Source organism: Eubalaena glacialis, chromosome 3 (genome assembly GCF_028564815.1).
Source record: "Eubalaena glacialis isolate mEubGla1 chromosome 3, mEubGla1.1.hap2.+ XY, whole genome shotgun sequence".
NCBI classification, from domain to species: domain Eukaryota; kingdom Metazoa; phylum Chordata; class Mammalia; order Artiodactyla; family Balaenidae; genus Eubalaena; species Eubalaena glacialis.
Window position 1 is genome coordinate 182,002,538 of NC_083718.1, and position 21,538 is coordinate 182,024,075.

General features: G+C 52.9%; 1 protein-coding gene across 5 annotated transcripts in view; it reads right to left on the minus strand.

Moving 5' to 3' along the window:
• Positions 1-21,538, minus strand: part of ARHGEF10L (Rho guanine nucleotide exchange factor 10 like) — a 160,483-nt gene that overhangs the window by 128,765 nt on the left and 10,180 nt on the right. For 2 of the 5 annotated variants that reach the window (XM_061184860.1, XM_061184855.1), the window contains exon 1: positions 16,427-16,527. The exons of 1 other annotated variant lie outside the window; for it this stretch is intronic. The gene's annotated coding sequence lies outside the window, so the exon portion shown is untranslated. Of the gene's footprint in view, positions 1-6,731; positions 6,748-16,426; positions 16,528-21,538 lie in introns of those variants that run through there. 2 more of the 5 variants (XM_061184861.1, XM_061184857.1) reach the window with 2 other exon arrangements.

A 21,538-nucleotide genomic window follows, 5' to 3' on the forward strand; every position in this document is an offset into this window, starting at 1 on the left:
AGAGGTAGAGGTGGGATTCGAACAAGGCCTTCTGGCTCCAATCACCCCAGCACGACTGCCTCCCAAGCTCCACACTTCAACTAACATTTATCAGATGCTTTACTGGGTGCCAGGCACTGCTCTGAGTGCTTTACACACGACAGCTCTCTTAATCGGTTCAAGAACCGGATGAGGGAGAGGCTGGTATTATCCCATTCGACAAACTGAGAAACTGAACTGAAACACGGGGAGGGTGAGACACTTGCCTCAGGACACACAGATGACAAGAGGCAGAAGTGAGAATCAAAACCAGGCTGATGGGGCTTCCCTGGTGGTGCAGTGGTTAAGAATCCACCTGCCAATGCAGGGGACATGGGTTCAAGCCCTGGTCCGGGAAGATCCCACATGCCACGGAGCAACTAAGCCCGTGCGCCACATCTACTGAGCCCGTGAACCACAACTACTGAAGCCCGCGCGCTTAGAGCCTGTGCTCCGCAACAAGAGAAGCCACCGCAATGAGAAGCCCGCGCACCACAACAAAGAGTAGCCCCCGCTCGCCGCAACTAGAGAAAGCCCACACGCAGCAACGAAGACCCAACGCAGCCAATAATTAATTAATTAACTAATTAAAAAAAAAAAAAACAGGCTGATGCCAGAGGCCAAGGCTCTTAGCCACCCACCCTTGCATCTACTCACCTCCCCAGAGCACCCTGTCCTCCTCATCCACCAACAGAGGCAGAGCCCTTGGGTTGCAGGAGAGACCCACTCTAGGAAAAGAGCCATGGGCTCAACGAGTTTTCATAGAGGCAATGGCTCTGATCCACACAAGGAGAGAACTGAAGGCCGAGGAGGCCGACAAAGGTGAGAGCTGGGGGGCCCCCTTGGTCATCTCCATTCTCCCCTTTCCCCCAGCCAAGGGAGCCCAGGCGATGGTGTCATTCCCCACCTGCACCCTGTCCAGGGCCCACAGAGCCACAAGCTCCTCAGTGTGGCCCACAAGGCCATCCCTTCTTCCAGATCACCCCACACCTCCCCACTCACCAACGACGAATGTTTGCTGAGCACCTACTGTGGACCAGGCCTCATGGAGAAACAAACATGGAAAACAAAAGACAGAGCCTGAGCTCCAGGAGCAGAAGAGGTGCCCCCACCTGCCCAGCCACAATGACCTGCCCTCCCCAGGGCAAGACCCTTCCTTGGCCTGGAAGCCACGCCCTACGTTACCTGTCTGGGACCCTCCCACCTACATTTTGAGCCTTAACACAAGCCAGCTTCAGGGAAATCTTCCATGAGGCCCACTGGGAGAACCAGCCACTCGCCCCTCTGAGCAACTAACACTCTGGATTGGAATCATTTGCTTTGCTTTCTGACCCCTCCACCCATTAGACTGTGAGCTCCTTGAGGGTAGGGACAAGGCTTTTCATTTCTGTCTCTCCAGTACCTAGTGCAGCCCTCAACACATGGTAGAGATTCAAGAGTGATGAGTGGATGGGTGGATGGATGGTTAGGTAAATGGGTGGATTAGTGGATATATGGATGGATGGATGGATGGATGGATGGATGGATGGATGGATGGATGGATAGATGGGTGGATGTGTGGATAGATGGATGGGTGGATCGATTGATGGATGAATGGATAGATGGATAGATGGATAGATGGGTGGATGAATGAATAGATGGATGGATGGATGGATGGATGGATGAATGAATAGATGGCTGGATGGATGGATGGATGAATAAAAGAATAAGTGAATGAAAAAATGACAGGTGTCCATAAGCAGTGACCAAAGGCCACTGGGCTCAGGGCTCTACTTCAATCTGGAATTTACCAGGAAGCCCAGCTTTGCCCAGGTATTGAATCTGACCCAACCATTTTCTAGACATATTTCCCAAACCTGGCTGAGCATCCCTATGTGATCACTGTCTGTCTCCTTCACCAGGCTGCAGCATAGGTGACATAATGTCCGAGACCGCGTCTGGTCTAACAGTTATGTCCTCAACGCCTTCCCCTGGGGCTAGACCATTGCATGAATGAATGACAAACAAATGAACCAAAGACCTAGGGGGCTTTTTAAACATGGAGATTTCTTGTCCCAGCCAAGATCTGCTGGCTTAGAATCACTAAGGGTGAGACTCAAGAATTCGTATTTTGTTCAAAAGCTTCCTGGAGATCCTGATAATCAGTCAGGTTTGGGAAACACTAGCTTGTCGGCAAGAAGAGTAACCAGCTACTGTAGGCTGTGACCACAGATGAGGGCAGCTCGGAACAGGGTCACACAGAGTCATCACCAAACCTGGCAGGTTGTCACTCTCCTAAGCCTTTTTTGGCTCAAAGAGAGTCCAAAGGCCTTTTTCAAAGTGTGGTCCTTGAACTACTGACTTCACAACAACCTGAATGAAGGGGAGGCTTTTTTAAAATGTAGACTCTAAGGTCCAACCCCAACCTACAAACTTAGAATCTCTAGGGGTGAGGCCCAAGAATCTGCATTCTTTGCAGGCTGCCGGGGCAATGCTGGCACACACTAACTTATAAGAATTACTGGCTCCCAGTTCCCAAGGGTGCTCAGAGCACCTGCTTGTATCTGGCACCTTCATGCACACCTAACCTCCTGAGAAAGAAAGCTCCTGTCAGGACATCTTGGGAGTTCCCTGGTGGCCTAATGGTTACGATTCTGGGCTTTCACTGCCGTGGCCCAGGTTCAATCCCTGATCGGGGAACGGGGAACTGAGATCCCGCAAGCTGTGCAGTGCAGCCAAAAAAAAGGGGGATATCTTGGATGACTCCAAGAACCCAGCAAATGAATGAGGGTATGAGGCCAAAAGGTAACAAATGTACCCATTCCTCAGAACATCAGCCCCAAAGGGAACCAACAAATCACTACACCTAGCCTCTTATCTTACAGATGTGGAAACTGAGGCCCAGGGAGGGCTGTGTCTTGCCCAAGGTTATAAAAGGGTGAGTGGCAGAGCCAACCTAGAAGCCAGGTGGCCATGCCCCAGACTCACCCCACGGTCCCAGGCTGCCCTGCCTCGCATCCTCCAAGCCTGCTCCCAGGTAAGCCTGGCAGCGGGGCAGCAGCTGCCGGCCCTGGACATCTCAGCCAGTCTTGCTGTCCCAGGAAGACAGGGTGGCTCCAATCAGGGAAGGCTCCTTCTGTTTCCACCACGTATGGTGATAAAGCAACTCGTGCTCCAGGAAGGAGGAGGCGTCAGAGAATGGAATGAGCAGAAACAGTCTGGTCGGTTATGCATCCCAAGGAGACTGGTGAGGGTGCTGAATGTCACAGCTCAGTAGGGATGTCTCCCCAAAACTCTACGATCAGTCCACAGTGCCTGAGTTCAAATGTTTAAATAGTCCTGAGGAACCACCGACATCAGTGTTTCTCAGTCTGCACATCTGGGGGAATACCTGTGTCCTGAAATATGCTAATAGATACTCAGTGCAAAAAAAGGTGTTCAGTGGTCAAAGACCATGGAAGAACCAGGGTAGAAATTGCCCTTCTAGACGTTAAAGGCACTGAAAAGTCCTGCAATTTCAGAATCTGCTTGAATCATGATACAGATGAAGAAAGTTGGAGGCTGAGAGGAATTACATGCCTTGCCCAGAGTCACAGGGCGAGGAAGGGGGTGGGGGGACGGTAAGGCTTGAGCAAGACAGCCTGCCTCCAGAGTCCATACTGGCGACCACCGTGCTTATACTCAGCAAGATGATTCCTCTGTTTACTATCACTGTTCTTGCTCTTGATCTTCTAATGGAAGGGAGAGAGGGCGGGCAGCAGCAGGGCCTGGGCAGGAAGTCATCCCCACGACAGTGGCCAGAAGGAAGCTGAGGATCCAGCTTCCCAAATCCTCTTCTGTTCTCCGGTCTGCTGTCACTGGCCGTGTGACCTGGGGCAAGTCACGGCCCTTCTCCAGACTAAAACGTCCCATACATAAAATTAGGAGCTTGGAGTAGATAATCCCAGAAGGCCCTTCCAGCTCTAGATAAGAGTCCGACCCCACTGTCCGACCCTCAGCTCCCATTTCCCTCCCCGTCAGCCACAGCCTCTCCCTGGTCCCAAATCCTCGACTCTGTAAACAGCCGCGGCCTGCGCTCTGTGGCCGGGCTGCCAGGCTAGGCTGAGCTCTGGCCGACAGCGGACTAAGCACTGTTTTGCTCTCCCTGCCATCATCCCTTCATCATCCTCCCTGTGACTCATCCATTGAATGTTTCCAGATTGGACCCCAATCACCATCGCTCAAGGGTGGATGGATAGGGTGGATTTTTCCATCTGGGGTCCGTGAGAGCCAGTTTTACCAAGAGCTCCGTACAATGGGCCACGAGGCAGGACGGATCCCGCACAGACCCTTAGCACTGCCTCTGGGCTTTTAAGTCCAGTTCTCATATAAAGATAACTGTATAGCCTGGCCCTCGGGAAAGTTAGCTAACCTCTTTATGCCTCAGTTTCCACACCTGCAACGTAGCTAATAATACCCACCTCCCTGGTGAGCACACCATTCAGTTCTACGCAAAGCGGCCAGCTCAGTGCCTGGCACACAGGGCGCTCCATCAATGCTTAGATCATAAGCTGCTATCTAACTATAGGGCTCTCTGAGTTGTTTTCTCAATTCAATCTCCCCCTGCCCCCCAGGCAACAGAGGACAGGAAGTAGAAAAACGTGGCAGATGTTTGACTCTTGCCGACTCCCAGAAATCTGAAATCCTATACTCGTGGATTATCAGAATTGGTAGAGACCCTAGATTCTCCACCTGCTCATTTTGCAGAAGAGGAAACTGAGGCTTAGGGTGAAGTTAGAGGCAGGATGAAATGTTGCCCAAGCTTTCCTGGCTGGTTTGAGGAAGAGGTGGGATTAGAACCCAGGTGCCGGGCTCCCAGTCCGGTGGTCTTCCTGAGGCCCTGGGCATAAGGGCATAAGGCCAGTATCCCTGGGATGCTGGGATTCTTGTCCCAAGTCTGCTCCAAGTGGCTGTGAGATGATGAGCAAGGGGCGTAGGCCCACTGGGGCTCCAAGGCCTCGTGATACAACTTACGGGGTTGGACTAGATTGGGGTGCCCCAAAGTGGGGTGGCCAGAAAGCTGGAGCCCCAGAAGACTCTATCAGGTGATTTGCCAAGGAAGTTTGACAGGGACCAAAGGGGTTTCAAGGGAGGGCTCCAGAGTCAGACGGACCAGTGTTCAGGTTCTGCCACTTACAAGTTGTGTGACTTCAGGCGAATTACCCTCTCTGTTCCTCGGTTGCCCCATCTGTAAAATGAAGATAACCCTACATACCTCAAAGGTTGCCACATGAACTGAAAGAAGATAATGCATGCTGCCTGGCACACTCGAGGCCCTCAGTGAAAAACACCGGTTATTTTTTCAATCCCTCGGGAGCACGTTTAATATTATCCCTCCCTCACAGATGAGGTAACCAAGACTCCAGAGAGGCAAGACACCTGCCCAAAGTGACAGGACTCACAGGAACAGGGCTCTGGGAACCGCTCCCCATCTCTTCCAGCCCCCCGAGAAGGAGGCCTCTGCCTGGCATCAGTAAAATACAGCCATCCTCCCCAGCGGAGACCGCCGCCCTTGCTGGCCTCCCATGACCTGGCCCAGCCCCAGAGAGTTTTCTCATCACTCACTGGGGAGGAAGCCAGTTCCCCAGGAAACTGCTTAAACATGGGGCCCCAGCTCCTGGGAAGGCGGACTCCCAGTTCCCAGCAGCAGCCCAGCTCCTCCCTCCCAGAAGTCCCACCCAGCCTCTGAGACCGGCAAAAGGACAACATTTAAAGGCACAGGGGGACCTGCAGGTGGTGACGGTCCACTGGAGCCTCCTGTGAGCCCCTCGCAGGGGTTACTTGCCACCTGCTTCCACCTTTGAGACTCTGATTGTTTCACTCAAGAAACCAGCAGGAGCCTGGATGCCGTGTTATGCTGCGTGACCTCAGGCAAGTTGCTTAACCTCTCTGAGTCTCGGGAACCTTTTTAGACAAGAGAAATGAGCAGAGTTTGGGAAGCACGAAGAAAGCAGCAAGAGTTCGCAGAACAACCTAGGAATCAGAGGGCCTGTAACGGCCTCTAAATGTCTCCCTGATGTCTTCTCCTGTCCCTTCCAACTCAGCCCCCACCAGGACAAAAAGTGCTGACCACGCTGATCGTGCCCCTCCCCAGCTAGAAACAACTGAATGGCTCCCCATGGTCAAGATAAAGTGCAAGCTCCTAGTGAGACGGACAGAGTTCTCAAGTGGCGTTCCTGACCGCACCCCTCCTGACCTTGCAGGGCCCTACTTTGCACTCACCCCCAGGCTCTGTACACACCTGGGACGCTTCCCTCTCCCAGAACCAACTCTGCCTCTAGGCTGCTTCGCCCAGCACTCCCTGGGAAGCTCCGGTGAGCCCCTATGCCTGGGTCAGGCACTCTCCCCTCCCTCCATCGGTTACCTGCCTGCTCCCCCAACCCCAGATAGGTGGTCACCATATTGCACTCATCTCTAGCTCCTAGCCCAGTACCCAGCTCCCAGGGGGTGTCCAGTAAATATGTGCTGGGAGGAGAGGAATGCGAGGACAAGCAACTGAGAACAAATTAACGAATCCACGAGCTGTGGCGTCCTCTTCTGCAAAACGGGCGTGCGTGGGAGAAGCAGCCGGACTCGCTGGGTGCGGACCCTCACCCCCCTTTTGTGGCCGGCACAGGCTTGCTGGGTGGTATTTCACCTCTCAGGACCCCTCTCCCCGCTGTAGATAACAATAACAGCACCCGCACCTCACTTACCGTGAGGACTCAGTGAGCTAATCCTCCCAGAGTGCTCAGTTCAGTGCCTGGCACGAAGAGGTGAGTTCCTTGCACTTGACCTCTGGGGAAGAAAAGTGGGAGACGGGCGTGACACGGGGCGCTGAGCTCCTGCTGCAGGGTCCGAGTGTCCTTGACACCACCCTCCCAACTGGCTTGGATGCTGCCCCCGTCTGCTGGCACGGGACACACACCCCAGAGGCCCAGTGCCCCTGAGAACGTGAGCCCCACTGAGTCGGGAATGAGGGCTTAGCCCCTGTGTGCCATCTCAGACCAACCACTGACCTCTCTGATCCTTTCTGTCTATACAAGGGCGGGCTGAGGCTGCTTCTGTCATTGTGGGGACCCAGCCATCTCTGCCTGTTCCTTTAGTGGCGGCAGAATGACCTCTCCCAGGGGGAGAAATCTTGGGGGGCCCTTACCTCACCGTCCTCTGGTCCGGGTTTCATTGAGAAACATGAGGCCATCAGATGGGACTGTCCCCAACTTCTCCTCATGTATAATCCAAATCTATCCCATCTTCTCCCATTTCCTAAGAGCATCCCGGCTCCCATCAAGGGCCAATGCCTCCCCCCCACTCCCACATCATCACACCGGGTACCACCCTCTCTCATTTGCCTAAAGATCCGGTTCCCGTAGCTGCCCCCTGTGTCTTGTCCCCTCTCGGAGCAGTCCTGGCCACCAGCACAAACCACTCTCCTGGGTCCCCCCACTTCCCCTCCACCCGAGACATCTTTTTCCAACCCCCCTTTGCCTGGCCAACATCTCAGCGCTGTCCGCACACGCACACGCTGTCTCTCCTTGCTCCCCTCCCGTCCCAGCCACTCCCACTGCAGATTCCAGCCCCATCCCCCCTCCAAAAGTGCCTTTATAAAGGCCCAAACTGCTTCCGTGTTTCTGTCTGGTCTTACTTCCACTCTCAACGGCCTGCAGCCCTGTGGCCCACCAGCTCTCTTCTGCAACAGGCCCCGTGGTGTGGCGTGGCGGCTTCCCAGAGACCCCACTCTCCCTCCCTTCTCCTCCGAGCACCCTGGCTGCCCCTCCTCGGCCTCCTCTCCTGGATCCTCCTCCTCCACCTGGCCTCCGGGTGGTCCCACCTGCGCCATCTATATGCTAATGACACCCAGCCAAGGGGCCCCCACCTCTCCTGTGGACTTCTAAGCCAGCCTCTCAACGTGAACCTGTCCCCAGCTGGATTCCTGGATTCTCCAAAGCCATGCTCTCAACCCCCTCGGAACCACCTTTTTGTAATGACACCACCACCCACGTAGACACTCAAAAGAAGATTCTAGAAGTCTTGGCTCCTCTTGATTCCTCTCTTTCCCTCAGCCCCTGTGACCAATCCACCAGCAATTCCAGCCGATTCTTTCTCTAAGTCTTCTCTCCAGCTCCATGGTCACCTCTCATACCCGAGCTGCCCGAGCCTTTCCTCCGGGCCCAAGTCCACCCGGGTGCCCACAGCCGGTTCTCCTCCTGCAGCCAGAGGGTCCCTTCCTGAGGTGAGTCGGGGCCCACAAGGCTCCAGCAGGCTGTGGGAGGGGTCAGCGGGACGGGATGCAGGCACACAGTCACCAGTCACCTGCGGGCGAGGCCTCCCCTTTCTCATCTATGAGTCCATCCCTCACCCTCCAGCATCTACTCCAGTGCTTCCCCGTCATAGGCACTCAGTTATTTCTGAATAAATTATCTGAAGAAAACATAAATTTCTTTCCAGAGCTATTTATAGCTGGAATCTTGGGATTGTATTTCATGAATAAAGGTATTTACAGGAAACTAAAAAGAAACTGTTGATGGCTTCCTGCTGCACCTGGATTAGCCATCCTAACTGCTTGCCTTGATCCACAGGGCCCTCCACAGCATCTCCTTATACTGCCCTCCCCGCCTTGGCCGCTGCAAGCCCTGGGCTTTCTCCTGCTCAGACCAGCCAAGATCATTCTGACCTCAGGGCCTTTGCATGTGCTGTGCACCTGCCTGGAACACGTTTCCATCTGCTCTTTGCAGGGGGAGGGGGAGGGGGGTCCTCCCTCGTCATTTGGGACTCAGCTTAAATGCCTCTCCTCAGAGGGGCCCTCCTCACCACCTCCAGCTGACGAATTCTGCACCACTAACCCCCACGTACACCCCCTCCTCTCCCAACAGCCTTCCCCCAGCCCCTGCTATTCCCATCCTACCACATTAGGTTGTTTCCTTGGCAGGACTAATTCCATGACATGCGGTTACTTTAACTCGTTTGTCTGGCTTTTGTCTCCTCCGCCATCACATAAGATCCACAAGGGCAAGGCTACTTACAATTGGCCTGGTCACTGTGGTAAGAACCACCAATTCTGCCAGGACAGTGGGCCAGGCACTGTCTTGAGCAGTGTACTTGTATTACACCCTTTTTACAGATGAGAAAACTGAGATACAGAGGGGCCAAGTGAGTTACCCAAGGTCCAGCATAGAAAGAGGCCCAGCAGGGACTTCCCTGGCCGTTGTGGTTAAGACTCCGCACTTCCACTGCAGGGGGCACAGGTTCAATCCCTGGTCAGGAAACTAAGATCCCACCTGCCACGCGGTGCAGCCAAAAAAAAAAGAAAAAAAAAGAAAGAGGTCTAGCAGGAAGCAGGGTACCATTTACCTGCGCCCCCTTCACGCCCAGCACAGACCCAGCCCTTTGTGGGCCCTAAATTGGTACTTGCCAAGTGATCAGATGAATCGCTGAATAAATGAATGTTATACACTGCAATACTGAGACAGGCTGTCTTCAGGTGGCGCAACAAGGGGTATTTCAATCTTCTTCTCCCTGTATATTCCAAGTTTTTTTCAATGATCACATAATACACGCATAATTTAAAGTAAAATAAACCCTTATTTTAAAAGAAATTCAAAGGTTCTGGGTAATGTCTGAGTTCCGGAATATTTTTCTTCGATTTCCACAGACGGTTATTCCTCTACTTAATTTAAACCATTGTTTTTCTAGGGACATTGAATAAAAAGCCCGTATTTTTAAAGCTCGCTCCAAGTCTGCCCACTTCAAACAATGAAGAGAGGGCAGTGATGGGAGCTGGTTCCCGCCTCGCCTCGCGTGCTCAGGGCTGGAATTCAGGGATGCATACCAATCAGGAAGCCGCTGGGAGGGGGGTCCTGCAGAGGCCAGGCTCTCAAGTAGGAGGGGGTCCAGACCCAGAAATGCCACCTCGCCTCAGGCCCAATGTGCAGTCATGGACAGGGGTCACCCCAAGCCACCTGCACTGCCCCGCACTGGCGATGTCCCTGCAACGAGGTGGTGGTGAGGCCGGGGCCAAGGCCACCCTCCCAACAGGTCAGTGGAAAGACGAGCCGCTTGGCAGGGGGTTCTCTCTCCACAGACAGGTCAGGAAAAGGTAAAGCTCGTCGCTCAGCACCAGCCTCTGACCAAGGGGTGGGCACAACCTGCACTGCTGGCCAAGCGATCGATTGCCCGCCCCGAGTTCCCACGGCATGTGGAACCCGCTGCCAGGGTCTGTCAGAGGCACAGAGAGGCCAGGCCCTGGAAGGGGTGGCACGGCTCCAGGACACAGGGTTGAGAGCTGGGGCTCTGGGCAAACAGAACAAGGTCAAGCAGCGCTGCTTTCGCTCCTCCGCGCTACGTGTCTCCGGGCAGGCAAGATAACTTACCTGAGCTGTAAAACGGAGCTGATGATACAGTCCACTTGTCAGGACTGCCAAGGACCAAACGAACTCCTGCGAGCCCCGCACCCGCCGATGAGCCTGCCACTCCGTCAATATGAGCTATTACAATGAGCACTCTCCATAAACACAAGCCATTATATGAGCACTTTCCAGACACCAGGACTAGCGGTCCATCTGGGCACCGAGTTCTATTCTAGGCCTTGACCCTAAACCACAGGGTGATGAACCCAGCTAGATGGGAGAGAAAACACACATTCACTTCCAACGAGGAAGGGCTGAGTGTTTTGAGATTCCAGACATGTGTCGAATCTTCTCTTCCTCCCCTCCTCAAAGGGCAAAGGGGAAAACAGAACAAAGGGGGACTGTAGAAAGAGCTCAGGGCCCACCTGGTTCGAATCCTGCCACTTATACTGTGGCCTTGGGAAAGTCACTCAACCTCTTTAAGACTCAGTTTCCTTATCTATAAGATGGGATAATAGTACCCACCTGCAGGATCAGTGTGGGAATTAAATGAATTGATGCATGAAAAATGTCTGCCACATACAGGCATTAAAGTAACATGAGTTGTTTTTAAACAAACAAGCTCCCAATTATCTGTCTAAATGAAGGGCAGAAGTAGCAGAGGTAATCAAAATACTGGATAACCTAAATAACCGTTACTTTTATCTTTGGGGTGGTGGGAGGGCAGCAGACCCACCTTCCCAATTCTGTATTTTTTTGGCCTGATATTAAAATGGAATTTTTTTAATGAATCCACCAGCCACAGATGCTAGGGCTGCAGCAGCAGCAAGCTTGAGGATAACAAGAAACTACCCGGAAAACTTAAAGATTTTCAGGGGAGGGGGTGATCCGCAGAGCACGATGCCCCTGGCAGAAGAGGTCTGGCAGCGTTCCTTTGCTGGTACCCAGATGATGCTGTGCGCTCTGACTTGAGAAAGGTTCAGGATTTCCCCTGCTCTGCCACCAGCTCTGCAGACTCCTGGTTCACCTGACACCTGAGCCAGACTGAACTTCCAACAGCTCGTGCCTCCGAGCCTTTGCACATGCTGTTCCTTCCACCCAGACCCTTGCCCTCTCCCCACCCATTCTTCTGGTACACTCTGCACACACTCCCGCTGTATGTAACTGTGTTCATGCCCCTCTCCCAACCAGGGCTCTCAGACTGTACAAGAGCTACAGCCTGCCCATTCAACAGTCTGACTCTACTCTGCCCCTGAATCCATATGGATGGCTCCTTTCCACTGTTGCCTAAGCCACCCCCAGACAGCTCTAGCCACCCGAGTCCCGGCCATCACACCTTCACCAGCCCCGAGCTATTTGACTCATCCACAGTCTCTCCTCAGGCACCCCAACCACTTTGCCTCCCAGATACCTGAGTCATCTTGAATGTGGTTTTTCAATCAATGGCAAAGCAGGCTCTCAATTAACTGAAACTTATCCTCATCCCACGTCCCCTCTTCTTGGTGCATGGGAAGATAACTCAGTTTCTGGAGTGGAGAGCTCATTTGAGGGCCACTTATAACCCTACCATCATAGCAGACCCAGCCCAGCAGCTGCCACTCTCACTGTGACGACCCTGAACCAGCCCTGGAGTGTTGTCACATGAGAATGCAAGCTCCAGGGAGGGGCTGTGCTCAGGGAGCTCACTGCTAGATCCCCATGGTGTGCTGGTAAATGTTTAACAGCTGGTTCTCCACAGAGGGGGAGAACTGGGACACCTGCAGCGTTTTCCAATTTCTGTGGTATAAATGCTCTCACTGTGGCCACTTTGAAGCTACAAGGTGAGACCGCTGAACAGAGTTGGGAAGGGATGGACAGGAGCACACCCATATGTACATTACATCCCCGACTTACAAAGGTTCAACTTACAATTTTTCAACTTTATGATGGTGTGAAAGCAATACGCATTCAGTGGAAACTGTACTTGGAATTTTGAATTTGGATCTTTTCCCGGGCTGGTGACATGCAGTACAACACTCTTGTGACGCAGGGCAGGGCAGGGCAGCAAGCTGCAGCTCCCAGCCAGCCGTGCAGTCACCAGGGTAAACAGTCGATACGCTTACAACCATTGTGCACCCAGACAGCCATTCTGTTTCTCACTTTCAGTACAGTGTTCAATAAATTGTGTGAGATATTCAATACTTTATTATACAACAGGCTTTGTGTTAGGTGATTTTGCCCAACTGTAGGCTAATGGGAGTGTTCTGAGCACGTTCAATGTAGGCGAGGCTAAGCTATGATGTTCGGTAGGTTAGGTGTATTAAATGCAGTTTCCACTTATGAGATTTTCTTTTTTTTAACATTTTATTTATTTATTTATTTATTTATTGGCCGCACCTCACGGCTTGCGGGATCCTAGTTCCCCAACCAGGGATTGAACCCAGGCCCTGGCAGTGAAAGCACCAAGTCCTAACCACTGGACTGCCAGGGAATTCCCTCGACTTATGGTATTTTCAACTTACAATATTTTCAACTAACAATGGGTTTATGAGGACCCATCAGAAGTTGAGGAAGATCTGTATGTGTGTATATATATGTATATACACACACACATACAGACACATATAAAAGGATCTATCTATACTATATATATATACACACACACACACACACAAAAGATATAAATAATCACAAATACATAGGTAACTGTGAAAAACAGTGAAATAATCAGGAAGTACTGTATTCTGAGTACTTATTACCCTTGTTTTTGGTATAATTTATTTAATTATAAATTTATATACTACAGCTAGTTTACATACTATAAACTTGCAGGTTAACAGCCAACTCACAAAACGCCTAAAATTTAGCAATCAGATCTCATTCTTCAGTACAGACTCCAGCACACCACTGCCCGGGGCCAGGCACAGGCTGTGTGAGGACAGGTCACTCCTGGGAGCTCGTTAGACTAGGACCCCAAAGGAAGGCGACTCAAATGCCCTCCATTGAGGCAAAGAGAGACCAAGGAACTCCTCAGGGACACACGGCAAGAAAGGAGCTGAGCTGGGGCCCAGGTGGCACAGTGGGGGAGGAAAGAGAACTTTGGCCTACTCCATTGTTTATGAGTTTGACTGTCTTTCCTGGACTTGAGGGCAAGGACAGCAGATGAGAATCCAAAGATACTAAAGACAAGCTTGCAGAAGAAAGCAAGGACTGGGCGGTCAGGGAGACCCAGGCTTGAGTCCTTCACTGACTGTGACCTTCGGCAGTCACTTAAATGCTGTGCTTCATCTTCCTCATCTGTAAAATGGGTATGAGCCCGTCTTCACTGCCTAATTATCAGGGTGGTTGTAGAAACAAAAAGACAGCAGATGGGCTTCCCTGGTGGCGCAGTGGTTAAGAATCTGCCTGCCAATGCAGGGGACACGGGTTCGAGCCCTGGTCTGGGAAGATCCCACATGCCACGGAGCAACTAAGCCCGTGAGCCACAACTGCTGAGCCTGCGCGTCTGGAGCCTGTGCTCTGCAACGGGAGAGGCCGCGATGGTGAGAGGCCCGCGCACCGCGATGAAGAGTGGCCCCCGCTTGCCGCAACTAGAGAAAGCCCTCGCACAGAAACGAAGACCCAACACAGCCAAAAATAAAATAAATAAATAAATAAATAAACAAATAAATTTATTAAAAAAAAAAAAAGACAGCAGACATGAAAGAGCAACATAAATCTAAGGTACTATTATCATACACATATATGCAGTATATATCACCCACTTTATCTTTTTAAAACTTATCTAAGGGCTTCCCTGGTGGCGCAGTGGTTAAGAATCTGCCTGCCAATGCAGGGGACACGGGTTCGAGCCCTGGTCCGGGAAGATCCCACATGCCACGGAGCAACTAAGCCTGTGCGCCACAACTACTGAGCCTGCGCATCTGGAGCCTGTGCTCCGCAACAAGAGAGGCCACGATAGTGAGAGGCCCGCGCACTGCGATGAAGAGTAGCCCCCGCTCACTGCAACTAAAGAAAGCCCGCACACAGCAACGAAGACCCAACGCAGCCAAAAATAAATAAATTAAATAAATTAAAAAAAAAAAAAAAACTTATCTAAGAAGATTATATTCTTTCCACTCTGCTCCTTCCCACCATCTAAAAGATGACATATATGCACCAGCTAGCCCAGCACCTGGCACGTACCGGGTTCCATAAAGAGCTTTTAATTTACTGTTGATTTATCTGTTAATTTACTATTTATTTAAATAACAGTAGGCCTTCCTCTTAAACGAACCTGGTACCTGGGTCCCAAGAAGTCCACCAAGTTTCCCCCTCCCCAGACTCCTTCAGAGCTAACCTGTGAAACAGGACAATTTAGGAACCATTAGTTCCTGGGCATCCACATAATCAGCAACCATTTACTGAGCACCTACTGTGTGTCAGGCGCTGGTGATCAAGACAGACATGGGCCCTACTCTCGAAGGCTTATAGTCCACTGGGAGGGGTAAAAACCCACCCCGACCGCAGTGAGGGCTCTAAGAGCATCACGAACAGGCATTCTGGAGCCAGCCTGGCTGCCCAGAGAGGAGGAGATCCCTGAGTGAGAAGCGAAGAGCGGAAGGATGGGACCAGCTAAGGCAACAGCTCTCTGGTGGAAGAGGAAGGAGCAGGGGAACTCGGAAAGGCAAGTGCGATGGAGCAAAGTAAGAAAGACGCAGGCACAACCCGAGGCCTCACAAGCCAGAAGAAGAGCTCCATCCCGAGAAGTTTTAACCCAGCCACAGGGAGCTTGGAGATATACAGACTGTGCCCTCCTTTCCAATTTATATACCCGAGGCCTGGACACTGTGGGGCATAGTGCTGGGTGGAGAGACAGAAGGACGGATGGATGCTGCAGCTCAGGGCCATTCAGGCAGGGCCTGCAGAGAAGACCTGAGCATGTTAATAAGCCTGCACGACCTATCCTCTCTCCCCAGCATCCGAGGAGGAACAGATGGGGCTTCAGCAGGCGGAGCATGACTTCCCCGGACTGAAGCCCTCGGGAAGGCCAAGGCCTCTGAGGCAAAGTCTTAGCTCCAGAGCCCATGGGCAGGGTGGCCCACCCCTACCACCTCCCTGCTGTGGTCCTCAGGCTCTCAAGGCTAAAGGAAGCTTCCTGACCCCCTGCCCCAGGACCCCAGCGTGGAAGAGGGAGGAAGAACTCTCCCCAGACTCCCCTACATCAGGCCTGGCCTCCCTCTCAAAGACCACCCCCGGAGGCCCAGGAGGCTGGTCTTCATCCTCACAGAGCCTGTCCCGGACACACTTTTCTGTCTCCAGGAGTGTCCAGGCCTGACCGGGTTCTGTGGCCGTGGCCTTCCGGCTGACCAGGGCATCCTCTCCTCCCACACTCCCCTCCTCCAGGAGGCCGCCCCTGTCCAGTCTCTGGGCAGGGGTCCAGGGTGGGAGAGGCGGGCCCAGAGCAGAGGCGAGAAGAGCATCCCTGACTCCACTTAATCCCAGGGACCCTCAGGTCAGTGCAGGGGGGAGCTGAACCACAGTGACAGCAGGACCTGAAGGCCTGGATGAACCAAAGGGAAAGTGAAGCCCAGGGTGGGGGTGGGGGGATTTCCAAACTGTCCCTGCCAGAACCTGCAGAGGTCACACACACACACACAGATGCACAAAAGCCAGACAGGAGTCATGCAGAGGGATGCGACACCCAAGGGACACGGAGTCTCCCATGGGGGGAGGGGACACACACACACACACACACACACACACACGTAATACAATCGCTCCAATGTCACAGGACACACAGAGAGGAAACCCCAGCTCCGGGACCTCACCCCCAGAGACACTGAGATACACACTCGCATACACAACCGGGCACACGAAGGAGACCCGGGCTCCGGGAGAGACTCTCCCCCGGAGAATCGGGGACACAAGGATCACGCACGAGCGGAGACCAGGACCACGCCGGAGACCGAGACCCTGGACTCGGCGACACTCGCACAGGGACGCCCACGGCCCCTGAGAGACCCGGAGCCACACGGACACCCTGGCGGGGTCTCGGGGATCGCGGAGCCCCCCGCCCGGCCCCGCGCCCCGCGGGCCGCACTCACCGGCTCCGGCCGCTCGGCCGCGCCTTTGTTGTCCGCGCCGCTCACAAAGGCGCCGGCGGCCGCCCGCACCTCAGCTGCCCCGGCGGCCGCGGGCGCCCATGGCCGGGCCGGCCCAGCCCCGCGCCCCAGCCGCCCGGCCCGCCGCCGCCCGAGCCAATGGCCGCGCCGCGCGCCGCCCGCGAGGTCACGGCCCGGTCCGGGGTGCGCCCGCCGCCGCCGCCGCCGCCGAGCGGCCTGGTCCAGCCGCCGCGCACAACGCGACGCGGCGCCGCCCCCGCCCGCCCGCCTGCCAGCCCGGCCCGCCGGCCTGCTCGCCGCGGCTGAAGTCACCGCTTAACCCCTGCTGGCCAGGCCGCCGCGCCCGGCGACCCCCGGAAGGCCGGGAGCTCCCCCAACCGGCCCCCACCCCGCTGCCGGAGGAGGGCTTCCATCCCTCCCGCCCACCCAGCCTCTCGCCACACGGGTGGGGAAACCGACGCCCGCAGGGGCTGGGGCAAGACCCCCCAGGTCTCACAGGGCTCCCCACTCCTTCATCCCCCCCACCCCGTGTCCCCTCCCCTTTCCCCGCTTCTCCCTTGGAAAGGTCCCGGGCCCGCGCCGGCTGCTTGCTTCTCCCTCACTTATAGGAGCTTGCCCAGGGCTACCCCAGAAGGGTGAGGGATGCCTGGGTTGGTCCCAGAGGAAAACCCAGACCTGCGATGGGCCCCCACCGAGCCCCTGCCGCAGAGAACCCTCCTGACGCCTTACATCAGCCCTGCACCCTGGTTTCCCATAATAACCTCAGGAACCATAATCCTGGCAGCTGCAGGCATTGAGGGCTTTGAACTAGCAACCGCCCTGCCATGTAGCTCCGTTTTCTTGATGAGGAAACGGAGGCTCAGAGCTGTAACTTGCCAAAGCCCACCCAGCAAGGAAGTGGTGGAACCGAGATCCTAGCATGCCCCTCCCTTCCAGTACCCAAAGCTGCCAAACCCTAGTTACTCCCTCTCAGAATTCCAAAGAGGGCCTCCGGATATGATGCAGTTAATTACAGTTATCAGCTCATTAATTAAGATGATCCCTGTTGTTATTAAACACTGCCCTGCTACCTCCCTATATGCAAAGAAATTCACCCTCAGGCTTATCAGCAATTACTCCTGGCTTGATAATAATGAGTTCTGCAGCCTCCAAAGGGCACAGGTGTATGTAGCCTGGAGTCTGTGTTGGCCTGTGTTCGTTCTTTCCTACAGCCAGCAAAACCATTTTTTCTTTTAACTACTCCCAGTTTGGCAGGCACCAGCCTCAGGGGCTAGGAATGAAACAAGGAACCAGACAGACCCCGGCCCTGCCCCTTCGGCTCTCCTAGGCTAGGAGGAGACACGGATAACAGGCCACTACAGTGCAGCGAGGCAAGCCACACCAGTCCACGCTCTCTGAAATCATCTTATTCATTGATAGGTTTGCTTGTTTATTGTCCATCTCCACACAAGAACATAAGCCCCATAGAGCTTGTCCTAAGAGTTGTTCATAAAGTCATCCTAACCCGCAAGCCTAGGGCAACCCTGGGCTCACAGTGTGCAGCCAGTAAATGTTTGCTGAGCACTTACTACGTTCCAGACATCATTCTAGGTACGCAAGAGACATCAGTGAACAAAACAGGCAAGGCCCCTGCCCTGCTGGATTGTCCATTCCAGGGAAGAATAAACAATGGCCGTGACAGCAGGGAGGAAAGTTTCTGGAATGCCAGGCAAGCAGCAGGAACATCTTCAGATGTCCCTCCAGTGACCTCGGGGCTCATGGTATTAAGCCTTGGACCAGAATTAAGATATTCGGGTCCTGCTGGCATAGAAAAAGTACAAGTCCCTGGACCTGCATTTGCAGCCTTTCAGACCTCTTCCAGCCCCCCTCCCTGGCTATAGTTGTTTCCCTCCTGGGCCTGAGCCCTCCTGAGTCCTCCAGTCTGGAATGCCTGCCCCCTGTTTGGTTGCGCTAAGGTCTACCCTCCCTCCCAGAACGATCAGAAGGCCCAGAATCTCCCGGAAGCCGCCCCACATGGCCTCTGTTCCCCAACACCTCTCCCTCTGAGCTCTACAGCACGTCATGCTTTGGTTAGTTGCTTCCATTAGCGCTTTTGTTTCTGTTAGTTGATTCTGGGCATGTAATGACTCGAACTGTCTCCAGCTTGAGGGCAGCGGCCATACCTCAGGCCCCCTTTGTGCCCCCAGAGCCCAGCACAGGTTAGGGGCATACCAAGTGGACACCCTCAAACCCTTATCAATAGAAACTTCTGGATCCAGGGTTGCAAACTACCAGCTCATAGAACAAATAGAGCCTGCAGAAGCATTTTGTTTTGCCCGCAGTGATTTTATTATTGTTAATTAGCTACCAACATTTAACAATTGAGAGATTTCCCATCCATTGCCAGATTGCTGGCTTCTCTTAACACATCTGACGATCTGGTAATGCCAGGCCCCCATGGCCACACTCTATAGGCCCCAAGGAGCGGTGGCCCCTTAGAAAGAGCTGTGTCCTTCCACTTGTCACCATTCCTCCCAGTCCTGTGTCATCCATTTGACCTTGAGGCCCCTCCTCTGTGGATTAGTGTTCTCATTTCATTTTCCATTTACATTCTACTTATACTGTATGAGAAAAAAAAAAAAATCACATCATGAAACACATACTCGAGAATAAATGAGCCTGCAGCCCTCACCTTCTAGGTCAGGCCAGGCCCCAGCCCAGCCCAATTCTCCTGCATTCTTGCTCTCTCCACCATCTTGCTCTCCTGACACGCATACACCCCTTCTCTCTCGCCTGCCCAGCCTCACATGCTAAGCTCCACAGCACGAATGAATGTACAAGGCGTTTCACTGGGTCTGTGCCTATGCTGTTCCCTCTGCATGAAACGCCATTACTGCTCCATCCCCCAGACACTGTGGCTTTTTGATGCTCTCCACATAGATAACACCTTCTCAATGATCTGTTCTCTAGTGCCCCAAGACTGGGCTCCTGGGCTCCCATAGCATCCTACGGTCCCCTCCTCCATGCACCCATCCTACCGTGTTGTGGAGGGTATTTGCCCCATGTCTTCCCCCGAACTGTGAGTCCTCAGGAGCTGGGACTCCGCTATCTCATTCATGCTGGAATCCCCAGCACCTGGGACAGAGCCTGATGGAGCATAAGCACGAGACAAATATTTGCTAAATAGTTGAACAAATGGGTTTCAATAGCCACAAAAGGAACAAAAAGGATTTCTGGGAACGTTTCCATGTCCCAGAACATTCAATTAACCAGAATGTCCCCCTCGCTGAGCATTCTGGTGGTGCGGGATCTATTGTGTAAGCATAATCATGGATGATACATCTGGATGGGACCGGGCCTCTGTTCTCCCTGGTCTCTCCTGCTGACCTGGGAAAGAGGAAGGGAGGGAGGGAGGGCATGGTGGTATTTTCCATTGGTCCGAGAGGCTAAGTGACGTAGCCAAGGTTGCCTAGCAAGCTGGTTGCAAAGTGAGGATGGGAACCCAGGGCTTCTGCCTCTGCCTCCCAGCCTGGCCCTGCTTCCGTCGGCCCAGGCTTGTAGTAGATCAAAAAGGAGGAGGGTAGATGGGAAAGTGGACTTCCCAAGTCCAGCTACCACCCTTGCACAGGCAGTATGAATGGAAAGTGTGCAGAAAGCAGCTAGTCCGTATTATTTCCTGTATCGTCAAACCAATCATGAACAGGCTCTTATCTAAGAGAGGCTGGATCGCATTTTGATTATGAATGAGGACGACATAATCTGTCTTACCAAAATGAAACTCTCTTTTAGTAACACTGCTGTCCCTGTTCAGTAGGACGGGCATTTTGAAGGCAGCTGCGATGCACTGAGCAATCTCCCCACCACCTCCCAGTTTCCTCATAACTCAAGACCTGCCATGTGTGGGGAAACACACAGCTAGAGGCGGTTTGGGGGGCTCAGGTGAAGAAGGAAACTTGATTTTCTGAGCTACCACTTTACGGGCCCTGGTGTAAGGGAGAGGACAGTCTGAGCAGCTCTTTCTCTTGGGGATGTAGTCTCAAAGTTCTCCCAAAACAACCATTGGGGGTGATGGACACTCTTGTCCAGTGGGCTGGACACAGACACAGGACAGGGCTCTGCACCCCACGCTCTCCATAGGACCCTGAGAACAGCCTTCAACCGCTTCCACTTGGTCCCAATGCCTGTAAAAGAGCAATAATCCTTTTGCCCTCTTCTATCCCATAGGATTTTGAAAGGATAGAAGACTAATATAGTCTAACAGAGATTTTTCAACATCTCACCAACAAAATTAGATAAATATGCTATTTGATACTATATTATCATAAACGATCATAAGTATTATTGATGAGAGGCAGCTTAGTATAGTGGTTGTCAAGAGTTCAACTCCAAACACTGTTGGAGAAGGGAATACAAATATGAAAAGGGAGAAAAGTAGAATGAACCCTGTGGTGTTGGACTGGAATTGGAGATTTGGGTGTGAGCTCATAGCTCTGTCCACCAAAAGGGCCTGGGAGCAGGGACACCCAATGACAATGAACACACTTAGCAGTCAGATCATGGTTTCTAAATACCATTCTCTGAGACTTCCCTGGTGGTCCAGTGGTTAAGACTCTGCGCTTCCACTGCAGGGGGCATGGGTTCGATCCCTGGTCGGGGAACTAAGATCCTGCATGCCACGCGGTGCGGCCATTACCATTCTCTGTTAAAAGGAACCAGAGCTCCTTGGAGAAATGGCTGATTCCAGAGGAAGCACAAGCTGTGCCTGAAACGTACTGTTGGGCCAGAAATTAATAAATTGCTCAAGAAATGACGGAAACATAGCAAAAGGACACAGAAGCCAACTCAAAGAGGCTTCCACTAGCCAAATCAAGGGCAATCTGAGCATCAAAATAAATGATGATTATAAGGATTTACATTCCATTAAATACAATTGGAAACCAAGAGTTTATACTGATATAAATAAGTAAGTGAATAAATTGAAAGCTAAGAATGCTATTCGCAGAGTCTTAAAGTACTTCCTCACAAAATACTTATTAACCACAAAGGGGGAAAGAGCAACTTTACAGTAGAGAAACTTGGCAGTTACCTTCTCACCCAAGTGGTCAGATTGGGTTA